Below are 14,116 nucleotides of genomic sequence, written 5' to 3' on the forward strand. Positions count from 1 at the left end.
AAGACCATGGTAACAAAAGCAAAAATACCTGGAAAAACTCAGCAGGTCTGACAACATCTGCGGAGAGGAACACAGTTAACGTTTCGAGTCTGTATGACTCTTCAACAGAACTAAGGAAAAATAGAAAAGAGGTGAAATATAAGCTGGGTTTAAGGGGTGGGTGGGACTGGGGGACAGGTGGAGCTGGATAGAGGGCCAATGATAGGTGGAGATAACCAAAAGATTTCATAGACAAAAGGAGAAAGAGGTTTTGAAGCTGATGATTATCTAAGGAATGTGATAATAAAGGTACAGGTAGCCCTAGTGGGGGTGGGTGGGGGGAAGGGATTGAAATAAGCTAAAAGATAGAGATAAAACAATGGATGGAAATACATTTAAAAATAATGGAAATAGGTGGGAAAAGAAAAATCTATATAAATTATTGGCAAAAAGGGGGATTGGAAAGGGGGTGGGGATGGAGGAGAAGAGTTCATGATCTAAAATTGTTGAACTCAATATTCTGTCCAGAAGGCTGTAAAGTGCCTAGTCGGAAGATGAGGTGCTGTTCCTCCAGTTTGCATTGAGCTTCACTGGAGCAATGCAGCAGGCCAAGGATGGACATGTGGGCATTAGAGCAGGGTGGAGTGTTGAAATGGCAAGTGACAGGGAGGTCTGGGTCATGCTTGCGGACAGACAGAAGGTATTCCACAAAGCGGTCACCCAGCCATTGTAACAAATGGCTCCAAATAACAGCTACCATACAAACAACATCAATAATGGACAAGAAAGAGAGGATACTTGCAGACACTTCCTCCTACCTCCCCCTGGACCATGATCCCACCACTGAACATCAAGCCATTGTTTTCAGGACTGTTACTGACCTCATCTCGTCTGGAGATCTTCCTTCCACAGCTTCCAACCTCATAGTCTCCCAACCTTGGACGGCCCACTTCTACCTCCTACCCAAAATCCACAAACAGGACTGGCCCGGCAGGCCGATCGTATCAGCCTGTTCTTGCCCACGGAACTCATTTCTCACTATCTTGACTCCATTCTCTCTCCCCTTGTCCAGTCCCTTCCCACCTACATCCGCGATTCCTCTGACGCCCTACATCATATCAGCAATTTCCGGTTCCCTGGTCCCAACCGCCTCCTCTTCACCATGAGTCCAATCCCTCTACACCTCCATCCCCCACCGGGATGGTCTGAGGGCTCTCCGCTTCTTCCTCGAACAGAGGCCCGAACAATCCGCATCCACCACTACTTTCCTCTGTCTGGCTGAACTTGTTCTCTCACTGAACTATTTCTCCTTAAACTCCTCTCACTTCCTCCAAATAAAAGGTGTGGCTATCGGTACCTGCATGGGCCCCAGTTATGCCTGTCTCTTTATGGGGTATGTGGAACATTCCTTGTTCCAGTCCTGCTCTGGCCTCCTCCCACAACTCTTTCTCTTTGGTGCTGCTTCATGCTCTCGTCTGGTCCTGGAAAAATTTATTAATTTTGCTTCCAATTTCCACCCCTCCATCATTTTCACATGGTCCATCTCTGACACTTCCCTTCCCTTCCTTGACCTCTCTGTCTCAATTTCTGGTGATAGACTGTCCACCAATATTCATTACAAGCCTACTGACTCCCATGGCTACCTTGACTACAGCTCCTCACACCTCGCTTCCTGTAAGGACTCCATCCCATTCTCTCAGTTCCTTCGCCTCCGTCACATCTGTTCTGATGATGCCACTTTCAAAAACAGTTCCTCTGACATGTCTTCCTTCTTCCTTAACCGAGGTTTACCATCCACGGTGGTTGACAGGACCTTCAACCATGTCTGGCCCATCTCCCATGCATCAGCCCTCACACCTTCCTCTCCTTCCTAGAACCATGTTAGGGTCCCCCTTGTCCTCACTTATCACCCCACCAGCCTCCGCATTCAGAGGATCATCCTCCGCCATTTCCGCCAACTCCAGCATGACGCCACCACCAAACACATCTTCCCTTCATCCCCCAGGCGGCATTCCACAGGCTTTCCCTCCGGGACACCCTGGTCCACTCCTCTGCAACCCCCTACACCTCGACCCCCTTCCACGGCACCTTCCCATGCAACCACAGAAGGTGCAACACCTGCCCCTTTACTTGCCCTCTCCTCACCGTCCAAGGGCCCAAAGACTCCTTTCAAGTGAAGCAGCATTTCACTTGTACTTCCCTCAATTTAGTCTACTGCATTTGTTGCTCCCAATGCGGTTTTCTCTACATTGGAGAGACCAAACGCAGACTCGGTGACCGTTTTGTGGAGCACCTTCGGTCTGTCAGCAAGCATGACCCAGACCTCCCTGTTGCTTGCCATTTCAACACACCATCCTGCTCTCATGTCCACATGTCCATCCTTGGCCTGCTGCAATGTTCCAGAGAAGCTCAACGCAAACTGGAGGAACAGCACCTCATCTTCCAACTAGGCACTTTACAGCCTTCTGGACTGAATACTGAGTTCAACAATTTTAGATCATCCCCATCCACTTTCCGATCCCCCTTTTTTCCATTAATTTATATAGATTTTTCTTTTCCCACCTATTTCCATTATTTTTAAATGTATTTCCATCCATTGTTTTATCTCTACCTTTTAGCCTATTTCAATCCCTTCCCCCCACCCACCCCCACTAGGGCTATCTGTACTTGCTTGTCCTGCTTTCTATCCTTAATGTCACCTATTAGCACATTTCTTAGCTAATATCACCACCGTCAACACCTCTTTGTCCTTTTGTCTATGACATCTTTTGGCAAACTCCACCTATCACTGGCCCTCTATGCAGCTCTAATTATCCCACCCCACCCCTTGAAGCAGTTATATCTCACCTTTCTTCTATTTTTCCTTAGTTCTGTTGAAGAGTCATAGGGACTCGAAACATTAACTGTGTTCCTCTCTGCAGATGCTGTCAGACCTGCTGAGTTTTTCCAGGTATTTTTGTTTTTATTTTTGTTTTAGATTTCCAGCATCTGCAGTTTTTTTGCTTTTATTTAAGAAAGAGAGGAACCTGTTACATGCATATCAGTCTGGGAGCCAGAGGTACTTCACCACAATGGGGTCCATTGTTTCGGTTGTGGAAACAACATCGATGAATGAGTCTGTCTGGATCAAGGCATGTAACAGACTAAAGAGATTAAAGGGTTCTAAGCACTGACCATCCGACAGGATGACTTCTGGAAATATGTTCATTGTTCAGCATAATGTCTTCAGAAAATACGTTTTGTTATTTTCGATAAGGATCATTATAAAAGGCCAAAATCGAAGGGTCCGTCTCTGCAGTCAGAAGGAGGGTTATGGCTGGTCACCTTGACTCAGGCCCACTTTCAACACCAGACAGACCAGCCATATTGGAGATTGTAAGTCTTTTCAACCATATTGTGGTGATATTGGCTTGAAGATTTTGGACTGCAATCAAGAAGGAAGGTTAGGAATGGTCAACCTGACTCAAGGATCTACAACATTTGCCAGAAGGACCAACCGTGTGGAGAGTTGTAAGTTATCAACCAAATCCAAGTTGCATTGGGGCTGAGACTTAAAGGGTAATTTAAGGATAACAACCAAATCCTGAGGGGTTTGGGTTGAATTGCGGAAGGTTTCAGGCAGAAACATGGAGTTTTGCCTGTGGTTTTTCTGTAGAGGCTTTTTATTGTAGAGAACTGTAGGGGCTTTTTAATAAGGATTTTTTTGTGATGTATTTATGGGAAGCTGAAGTTAAAGCGTGGAGGGATTTAAATTGGGCTAACCAATTAAGTGTTGTGTAGTGTCATTTACACTAGTTTAGAGCTCTTGTATCAGGGCGTTAGGAGTGTTTTAATAAACGGGTTTGTGGTTGAGCCAAACCGAGTGTCTGTGTAATTTTGTCCTTTATAAAATCCTAAAGTCAAGAACCACCAGTAAGGAGAAACGGGAGTGTGAATCTCTTACATACTCCAATCACCTTGCAATAAAGGCCAACATGTTATTTGCTTTCTTAATTGCTTGCAGTACCTGCATGCCATTTTTTGTGTTCCTTGTATGAGAACACCCCAACCTCTCTGAATATCATAATTTATACACCTCATGTCTTTTAAAATAGATTCTGTTTTTCTATCCTTACAAACAAAGTGAATAACTTCCACAATTCCCCACATTATACTCCATCTGCCATTTTGTTGCCCACGCATTTAACCTGTCTAAATCTGTTTGTGTCCTTACAACTTGCATTCCCACCTAGCTTTGTATCATCAACAAACTTAAATACATTACTCTCTGTCTCTTCATCTAAGTCATTAATATAGATTATAAATAACTGAGGCTATAGCACTGCTCCTTGTAGCACTCCACTAGTCACAACCTGCCAACTTGAAAATGCCCAATTTATCCCTACTTTCTGCTTCCTGTCCATTAACTAATCCTGTATCCATGCTAATATATCAGCACAACTTCATGACCCCTTATCTCGTGTATTAACCTTTTGTATGACACCTTATTGAACACCTTTTGGAAATCCAAGTATAATACAACACTGGTTCAACTTTATCTACCCTACTAGTTACTTCCTCAAAAAACTAATAAACTTGTAAGTGTATTGTTAAGACTTCGTTAATAATGGATTCCAGCACTTTCCTGATGATTGACATCAGGCTAACTGGCCTGTAGTTCTGCTTTCTTTTTTCCTCCTTTCTTGAGTTGTGGCATTATATTTTCTAACTTAAAACTGCTGGGACCATTCCAGAATCTATTGAATTTTGGAAAATCATAGTATATCCACTATCTCTGTAGCTATCGCTTTTAGAACCCTAGGATGTAGATCATCAGGTCCTGGGGGTTTGCCAGATTTTAGTCCCTCAAGTTTCTCCAATATTTTTTTCTCTGCTGATATTAATTACTTTAATTTCCTTATTCTTATTAGCCCCCAGGTTACCCTCAATTTTGAGTATGTAACTTGTGTCTTCTACTGTGAAGACAGACACAAAACATTTGTTCAAAGTCTCTGCCATTTCCTCATTCCCCATGATAATTTATCCTGTCTCTGCTTCTAAGGGACTGACATTTATTTTAGCTACTTTCTTACTTTTAATGTACTTGTAAAAGCTCTTACAACCTGTTTTTGTATTCTTGGCTAGTTTACCCTCATATTCTATTTTTCCCCTTTTTATCAACTTTTTGGTGGCCCTTTGCTGGTTTCTAATACATTCCCAAACCTCAGACTTACTACTGTTCTTTGCAACATTGTAAGCCTTTGTTAAATCTTATATGACACTTAGCTTCCTTAGTAATCCACAGATGGACCTTTTCATTAAGTTTTTAATAAAATGTTGTTATGATCCCAGCTGATGTTACTATTGGACAAGTCAGGTCCCAGAGTGGAACCTGGCTTGATTGATCCTAACTTTTGTTTTTTTGTGTTTAGAAATGTGGAAGGCAGCTACTGAACAGAATAACAGGAGTCAGCTGATGAACTTTTAACATAAGAATAAAACATTTATAAAACAAGAAAAATGAACTATGTTACATTACTCCTTCAACCCAATGATACCTTTACAGATATATATATACAAATTCATAAAGAAAACACATGTTATAAAATCTATCTTATAATCCAATGTTCATAGTAAGTATACAGTCCATGTAAACTAATAGGCAAACTGTGGTCCTACAAACCACATTCCAAAACCAAGTTTCTATGGATTCTAAGGGGAAATCATGTTTAACTAATTTGCTGGAGTTTTTTGAAGAGGTAACAGAAAAGGTCAATGAGGGTAATATTGTTGATGTGGTGTACATGGACTTTAAAAAGACATTTGACACAGTCCCTCACAACAGATTTGTGAGAAAGGTTCCACAAGGATCAACCTCCAAGATTTTGAACTCTCCTTCCGATGTTCCTTTTTCCTGGATCTCTACGTGCGTTCAGGTTGCACCCTCCACGCCCACTCTCAAGAATTCGGCAGTGCCAACCAGAACACCACTGCTCCAAAGGCACGTATAAAGAGTCACCGACCTTTGTCTGTCTCCTCAGATCTTCTGGCTTCTTGCAAGCCCACTGTATTCAAAGTCTGCTGCCCGCAGCTCTGAATCTTTAATTCAGAGTCTCTTCCTCTGCTCCTCACTCTTAACTTCACTTAATAGGATCTGTTTCACGTCCTATCCTTGTCCCTTAATTTGACTGTCTTCCTGGAACCTCTTTCTGTCCCATTCCATGGTTTGAGACTTCATCTTTGTTTTGGGATTCCCAGTCCCTCTCCTGTGCCTAGCTTCTTCTGGCACTTTCTTCCAAAAAGCATTCTTGGTCACCAGGATCACAGAGTTCCAGACCCGAATCACTCATGTGAAAAAGCTTTTTTTCACATCCCAATTGCGTCTTTTGCAAATCACTTTAAATCTGTGCCCTCTCATTCTTGATCCTTTTACAAGTAGGAACAGCTTCTCCTGATCTACTCTGTCCAGCCCCCTCATTATTTTGAACATCTCTATCAAAGCTCCTCTTAGCCTTCTTCTTTCCAATGATAACAGTCCCAACTTCTCCAATCTATATAATAGCTGAAGTTTCTCATCCCTGGAACCATTCTTGTAAACTTCTTCTGCACTATCTCCAATGTGTTCACGTCCTTCCTATAATGTGATGCCCAGAACTGTACACAATATTCCAGCTGAGGTCTAACGAGTGTCTTGTATAAATTCAGCATAACTTCCCTGCTCTTTTACTCTATGCCCCTATTAATAAAGCCCTTTATTAACTGCTCTCTCCACCTGTCCTGCCACCTTAAATGATCTATACACATATACACCCAAGTCATTCAGCTCTTGCACCCACTTCAAAATTTCACCCCTTATTTTATATTGTCTATCCATGTTCTTCCTACCAAGATGCGCCACCTCACACTGTTCTGTATTGAACGTCTTCTGTCACCTATTTGCCCACTCCGCCAACTTGTCCTTTTGAAGTTCCACACCATCCTCCTCGCAGTTCACAACACTCCCAAGCTTTGTGTCATCCATAAACTTTGAAATTGTTCCCTGCACACCAAAATCTAGATCATAAATATATATCAGGAAAAGCAAGGGTCCCAATACTGACCACTGGGGAACTCCACTACAAACTTTCCTCCAGCCTGAAAAATATCCATTGACCATTACTCACTGCTTTCTATTTTTCAGTCAATTTTGTATCCATGTTGCTACTGTTCCTTTTATTCCATGAGCAATAACCTTTCTCACAAATCTGTTGTGAGGGACTGTGTCAAATGTCTTTTTAAAGTCCATGTACACCACATCAACAATATTACCCTCATTGACCTTTTCTGTTACCTCTTCAAAAAACTTCAACAAATTAGTTAAACATGATTTCCCGTTTAGAAGTCCATGCTGGCTCTGCCTTATCAACCCATAGTTTTCAATGTGACTACTAATTCTAACCTGAATAATTGTTTCTAGAATCTTGCCCACCACTGAAGTTAAACTGACTGGTCTGTAATTGCTCAGCTTATTTTTACAAACTTTTTTGAACAAGGATATAATGTTTGCAATTCTCCAGTCCTCTGGCACCACCCCTGAGTCTAGGGAAGACTGAAAGATTATGGCCAGTGCCCCTGCAATTTCTACTCTCACTTCCTTCAGCATCCCTGGATGCATCTCATCCGTTCCCGGTGCCTTGTCAACTTTAAGTACCAACAGTCCATTCAACACTTCCTCCTTGTCAATTTTGAACCCTTCTATTGACAGTGTTTCCTCATCTGTCACCAGGGCCTGAGTAGCATCTACCTCCTTGGTAAAGATGGATACAAAGTATTTATTTAATACCTCAGCCATGGCCCCTTTGTCCATTCCCTTTTAGGTCCCTAGTCAGCCCTACTCCTCCTTTTACCACTCTTTTACTATTTATATGTCTACAGAAGACTTTGGGATTCCCCTTTATGTTGGCTGTCAGTTTTTTCTCATAATCCCTCTTTGCTTCTCTAATATGCTTTTTCAGCTACCCTCTGAACCTCCTGTATTCCTCTTTGTTCTCAATCGTATTTTCTACTTGACACCTGTCACAAGCGCACTCTTTCTTCTTTATCTTAATTTCAATCTCCTTTTTCATCCAGGGAGCTCTGGATTTGTTTGCCCTACCTTTCCCTTTTGATGGAATATACCTTGACTATGCCCGAACCAATTCTTTTTTGAAGGTAGCCCATTGATCAGCTACGGTTTTTCCTGCCAATCTTTCATTCCAGTCTATCTGGCCCAGCTCTATTCTTGCCCTATCGATGTCGGCTCTCGCCCAGTTAATCATTCTTATTCTGGATTGCCTATCATCCTTTTCTAAGATCATCCTAAAACATACAATACAATGATCACTGTCTCCTAAATGCTCCCCCACTGACACTTGATCTAATTGGCCCACCTCATTTCCAAGAACCAGGTCCAACAGTGCGTCTTTTCTTGTTGGATTGGACACATACTGCTGTAGAAAATTCTCCCGAACACAATCCTAAGAGTTTTTGCCCCTCTTCACCCTTTACACTACCACTGTCCCAGTCTGCATTTGGGTAATTAAAGTCCCCCATTATAACTATTCTATATTGCTTGCATCACTCCGTAATTTCCCTGCAGATTTGTTCTTCTACGTCCTTCACACTATATAGACTACACCAAGCAATGTAATTGCACCCTTTTTGTTCCTTAGCTCTAGCCAAATTTATACTATCCTTGAACCCCCGGGACATCCTCTTTGTCTAGCACTGCAATGCTATCCTTAACTAATACCGCTACCCCTCCTCCTTTCCTTCCTTTCCTATCTCTCCTGAACACCGTGTACCCGGGAATATTTAGCACCCAGTTTTGCCCATACCTGAGCCTGGTTTCTGTTATCGCCAAAACATCATATTTCCACAAGGCAATCTGTGCCTGTAACTCCCCAATCTTATCTATTATGTTCCATGCATTCACATACATGCATGGTAAACCTGATTTAGATTTTGTTACTTTCTCCCTTGCCCCAACTTTACCTATTAACGTACTATTCTCTATACTAGTGCTATCTGTCCCACCCAGTATTTTGTGCACCCTGGTATTCCTCTCTAATATTTTGTCTTGGTTCCCACACCCCTGCCGAGTTAGTTTAAAGACCTCCCAACAGCACTAGCAAAACACCCCGCAAGGAACTCAGTTCGAACTCTGTTCAGGTGCAACCCGTCCGGCTTGGACAGGTGTCATCTCCCCCAGAGCCAGTCCCAGTGTCCTAGGAACCTAAAGCCCTCCCTCCTGCACCATCTTTCCAACCACACATTCATCTGCCTTATTCTCCTATTTCTGTACTCACTGGCACATGGCACTGGGAGTAATTCGGAGATCACTACATTTGAGGTCCTGCTTGTTAATCTTCTACCTAGTTCCCTAAATTCTGATTTCAGGACTACATCCCCCTTCCTACCTAAGCCATTGGTGCCATTGTGTACCACGACCTCTGGCTGATCACCCTCCCCCTGAAGAATGTCCTGCAGCCACCCTGTGACATCCTTGACCCTGGCACCAAGGAGGTAACATACCATCCTGGAGTCACGTCTACGGCCACAGAAACACCTGTCTGTGCCCCTAACAAATGAATCCCCTATCACTATAGCTCTTCCTTACTTCTTCCTCCATTCCTGTACAGTTGAGCCACTCGTGGTGCCACAAATGTGGCTCTGACTGCACTCCTCTGAGGAATCAGCACCCTCACCATCTTCCAAAAAGGAAAACCTTTGGTGAACAGGATCTCAGGGGACTCCTGCACTACCTGCCTACTTCTCTTGGACTGCCTGGTGGTCACCCTTTCCCTCTCTGTCTCCACGCCCTTAAGCTGCGGTGTGACCACCTCTCTGAACGTGCTATCCGTGTAGCTCTCAGCCTCGCGGATGCACTGCAGTGACTCCAGCTGCCACTTGAGCTCTGAAGTTCGGAGTTCAAGTTTCTGCAGCTGACAGCACTTGCTGCACGTGTGGTTGTCTAGGACACCTGCAGCGTCCATGACTTTGCACAGGTTACAGGACACGCATTCCACTCGACTGAACTGCCCTGCCATGTCTTAACTCTACTTCCTGCACGTTAACTTTATTCTACTTTGGTTTATTTATTTTGCTTTATTATATTGGGCCTAAATTTCCCTTATCCTGGTCCTTCTCAGTTAAATCCAAGTGTAGCAACTTGTTTAAAAATATGACACTTTTCTAATTTACTCACCAGTTTCTACTTACCAAGGCCTCCGCTCTTCTTTCTGAGGATAAGTAGAAAAAGAAAGGTGCACCTCCTCCCTTCTCACTGAACTTTCTCATCCACCAACTCCAACTGAAGCACTTGGCTGCAGCCAAAAACAGCACTCCAGTGCAGACAAAGTCAGCACCATAAGATCGCCTACTTTTCATTATATTATAATTTTCTTATGATCACTGATTCCCAGTGGGTCTTTTACTATGGTGTTACTAATTAACCCTGCTTCATTGCACAATATAAGCTCTAAAGTAACTTTATGCTTAGTTTGTTCCACAACATATTGCTCCAGGAAACATCACAAAAACATTCTACAAGCTCATCTTCCAGATTACCTTTGTCAATTTGATTGCTCCAATCTGTATGAAGATTATAGCCCCCCATAATTATTACATTGCTTTTGTTTCAAGCTCCAATAATGTCTTTGTTAATGCTCTGTCCAATGATATAACTGTTGTTGGGGGGCCTATAAACTACTCCCACCAGCGTTTTCTGACCCTTTTTATTCCTAATCTCTACCCAAATTGATTCTACTGCCTCAATTTCTGAGCCAAGATTCTTTCTCGCTAATGCCCTTACATTATCCTTCATTATCAGGGTTACCTCTCCTCCTCTTCCATTCTGCCTGTCTTATCAAAATGTTGTATATGCTGAAATATTTATTTCCTAACCTTGGCCACCTTATTATAACCATGTCTCTGGAACAACAATTAAATCTAAACTATTTATCTCTATTTGTGCCACTAGTTCATCTATCTTATTGCAGATGCTCCACATGTTCAGATAAAGTAATTTCATTCTTTTACTACTATTGCCTGTGTGTACCTTACTCTCTGAGACACTAATGCCGTTAAACTCTCTGACATACTGTTCCGTTGCCTCAACATTTACCTTTGGATTTCTAAATTTCCCTTTACCTGAATCCTCCTCTCTCAGCTGTTAGTTTAAAGCCGTTTTTCCCCACCCTGAGCATATTTGCTGCTGATCTCTTGTGTTTGTGTGCTCTGTCCCTTCCTGTCACACTCTGCTTACCATTACTTGTCTTGCCTCATCCTTTCCCTTTAAATTTCCAAATCTCTTGTCACGTGGGCAGCTCCCCCCACCCCACTATTTAGTTTAACGTCTTCTCCACAGTCCTAGTTAAGTAACTCACCACGACACTGGTCCCACAATGATTCAGTTAAAGACCATCCCAAAGGTACAGCTCCCTCTTTCCCCAGTACTGGTGCCAGTGTCCCAAGAATCCCACACCAATCTTTGAAACACATGCTTTCAACTCTCTGATGTTATTTACTCCAGGCCAATTTGCTTGTGCAGGTAGTAATCCAGAGGTTATTACCTTTGTGATTCCACTTTTTATTTTAGCCCTTAGTCGCTCATACTCCCTCAGCAGAACCTCTCAGTTCTACTTTTGTCCTTGGTTTCCACGTGGACCACAACAACTGGATCCTTCTCCAAACTCAAGTTTCTCTCCAGCTCTGAAATGATGTCCTGAACCCTGGAACTGGACAGGCTTTAGGGCTGCAGGGAACAGTATCTATCCCCTAACTATACTGTCTTCTGCTTTAACTACATTACTTTTTACTACCCCATTTGAATGGCTTCCTGCTCATTCCGAATGCTCATCCACTCTGCAGTCCTTGCTCTCGTCCACACAAACTGCAAGAACCTCAAACCTGTTGGGCAATTGCGAGGGCTTAGGCTCTTCCATTGCTACCTTCTGGGTCCCCATACCTACTTCAATCACTGTCACACCTTCCTATCCCTGACCATGGACCAAGTCTGAAGTACCTAGCTTAAGGGGTGTGACTGCCTCCTGGAACAAAGTGTCCAGGTAACTTTCCCCCTCTCTGATACATCGCAGTGTTCAAAGCTCAGACTCCAGCTCATCAACCCAGAACCAAAAGTTCCACAAGCTGCAGACACTTGCTGCAGCACTACTCAAGTTCTGTACTACCAAGTTCTGTACTACCAGTCAGAAATGACTGCTGATCTAAATTATATCCTGGGAAAAACTTATGAGAGGTTCCCACCAGCACCAGGTTCCCAAGTTAGCATGCATACCTTGAAGCATTCTGTCCTTAGCTCACTTTGTGCTCCAACACTCTGTGTGGTAGCAAAACCTATCTACTTTTATGGTGAGTTGATGACTCACACCCATAAACATTCCAAAAACCTATATCTTCATGGTATTCTTATTTATTCTTGGCATTTATGTTCTTCTCCAGTTATCCAAAGATGGTAGTGGTGGCTGCCTTCTTATTGAACCATTGGCATGGTTTGATACAGGTGAGTGGCTTACTAGGCCACTTCAAAGGTAGGTAAGAGTTAACACCATTAGTGTGGGGCTGGAGTCACATATATCCTGGACCAGGTAGAACAGCAGTTTTTTTTCACCAATTGCTCCATTATAGTTGCTTTACCCTCAGTGGCTATGTCATCAGTTGTCTAGGCCTCAAAGTTTGGAATTCCCTCCTTACACCTCTCCTCCTATCTACCTCACTTTCCTCCTTTGAGACATTCCTTAAAACATACCTCTTTGACCAAGCTGTTGGTGATCTGACCTAACAGCTCCTTACGTGGCCTGGTGTCAATCTTTGTTTACTAATGCTTTTCTGAAGCACCTTGCAACATTTCATTATGTTAAAGATGCTAAATAAGTTATTTTATTATTGAAAAGGACATCAGTGAACCAGTTGAGTTTTATGGGATAATCCAACTGCTTCACGGCCACTGTTACTAAATCCAGCTTATTCCCAGATTTATTTGAAACTGAAATCAAATTCTCAAACTGATTTGAATCGAATTTGAACATATGTTCCCTGGATTACTAGATAAGTAACATACACTACACTGAGTGTTTTGATAAGTATGAGCTCATAGAGAGCCTGAATGGATTTTTGAATGGATTTGTAAAGGGCAAGTTATGTCTATTGAACTTAGTTGTATCTTTTCAGGAGGTAACACACATAGATAAGGGAGTGTTTATGAATGCTAACAATATTAATAAGAGTGTGAACTAAAATGAGAGTATGAAATTGAAGGCAACCTATTGATTTTGATAGAGAATTGTTAGGAGACAGGGATTTGGACTAATATGTATCTACTCAAATTGGGAGGATGTGACTGGCAGTGTACCCACACCCCGACAAACCCCACTGCCAGCTTCTCCCAGGAATCTCTACAGGGTCCTCAGCTTGGATTTATAAATGACTTGAATGAAGCAGGGTGCCTTTGTTTCCTGATATTACTAAGCTAGATAGTATAATAGATTGAGTAGTTGGGAGCAGAAGATTGCAAAGGACCGCTGACAGATAAAGTGAATGGGCAAAACTGGTAGATGAAGTTCAGTGTGGGACAGTGTGAGGTCACCCACTTTGGAATAAGAAAGACAGATCAAAGCATTTTCTAAATGGTGAGAAGCTAGGAATAGTGGCTGAACAGAGAGATTTAGGGGTTCGAGTATAAAACTCACTATAAGCTAGGGGACAGGTAAAAAGCTTTATGGCTAATGTTATTTTAGCCTTTATTTCAATAGGGCTAGAATCAAAGGGGTGTTTGTTATGTTACAGCTGTATAGAGCTCTGGTTAGACCCCCATCTAGAGTACTGTGTTCAGATCTGGCACTCTACTTCAGGAAAGATATTTTGACCTTGAAGGGGTACAGCAGAGTTTCACCAGAATGAGACGGGGGCTAAAAGGTTAAATTTTGAAGACAGGTTGCATATAGAATATTAAGAGATGACCTAATTGAGGTCTTTAAGATGATTAAAGGATTTGGTAGGGTAGTGGAGAGAGACGGTTTCTTTTGATGGGGGAATCCAGAACAAGGGTGCGGAATGTTAAAATTAGAGATGGGCCATTCAGGGGTGATGTCAGAAAACACTTCTTCACACAAAGGGCAAG

The sequence above is a fragment of the Carcharodon carcharias genome, chromosome 4, assembly GCF_017639515.1.
Source record: "Carcharodon carcharias isolate sCarCar2 chromosome 4, sCarCar2.pri, whole genome shotgun sequence".
Taxonomy (NCBI): Eukaryota; Metazoa; Chordata; class Chondrichthyes; order Lamniformes; family Lamnidae; genus Carcharodon; species Carcharodon carcharias.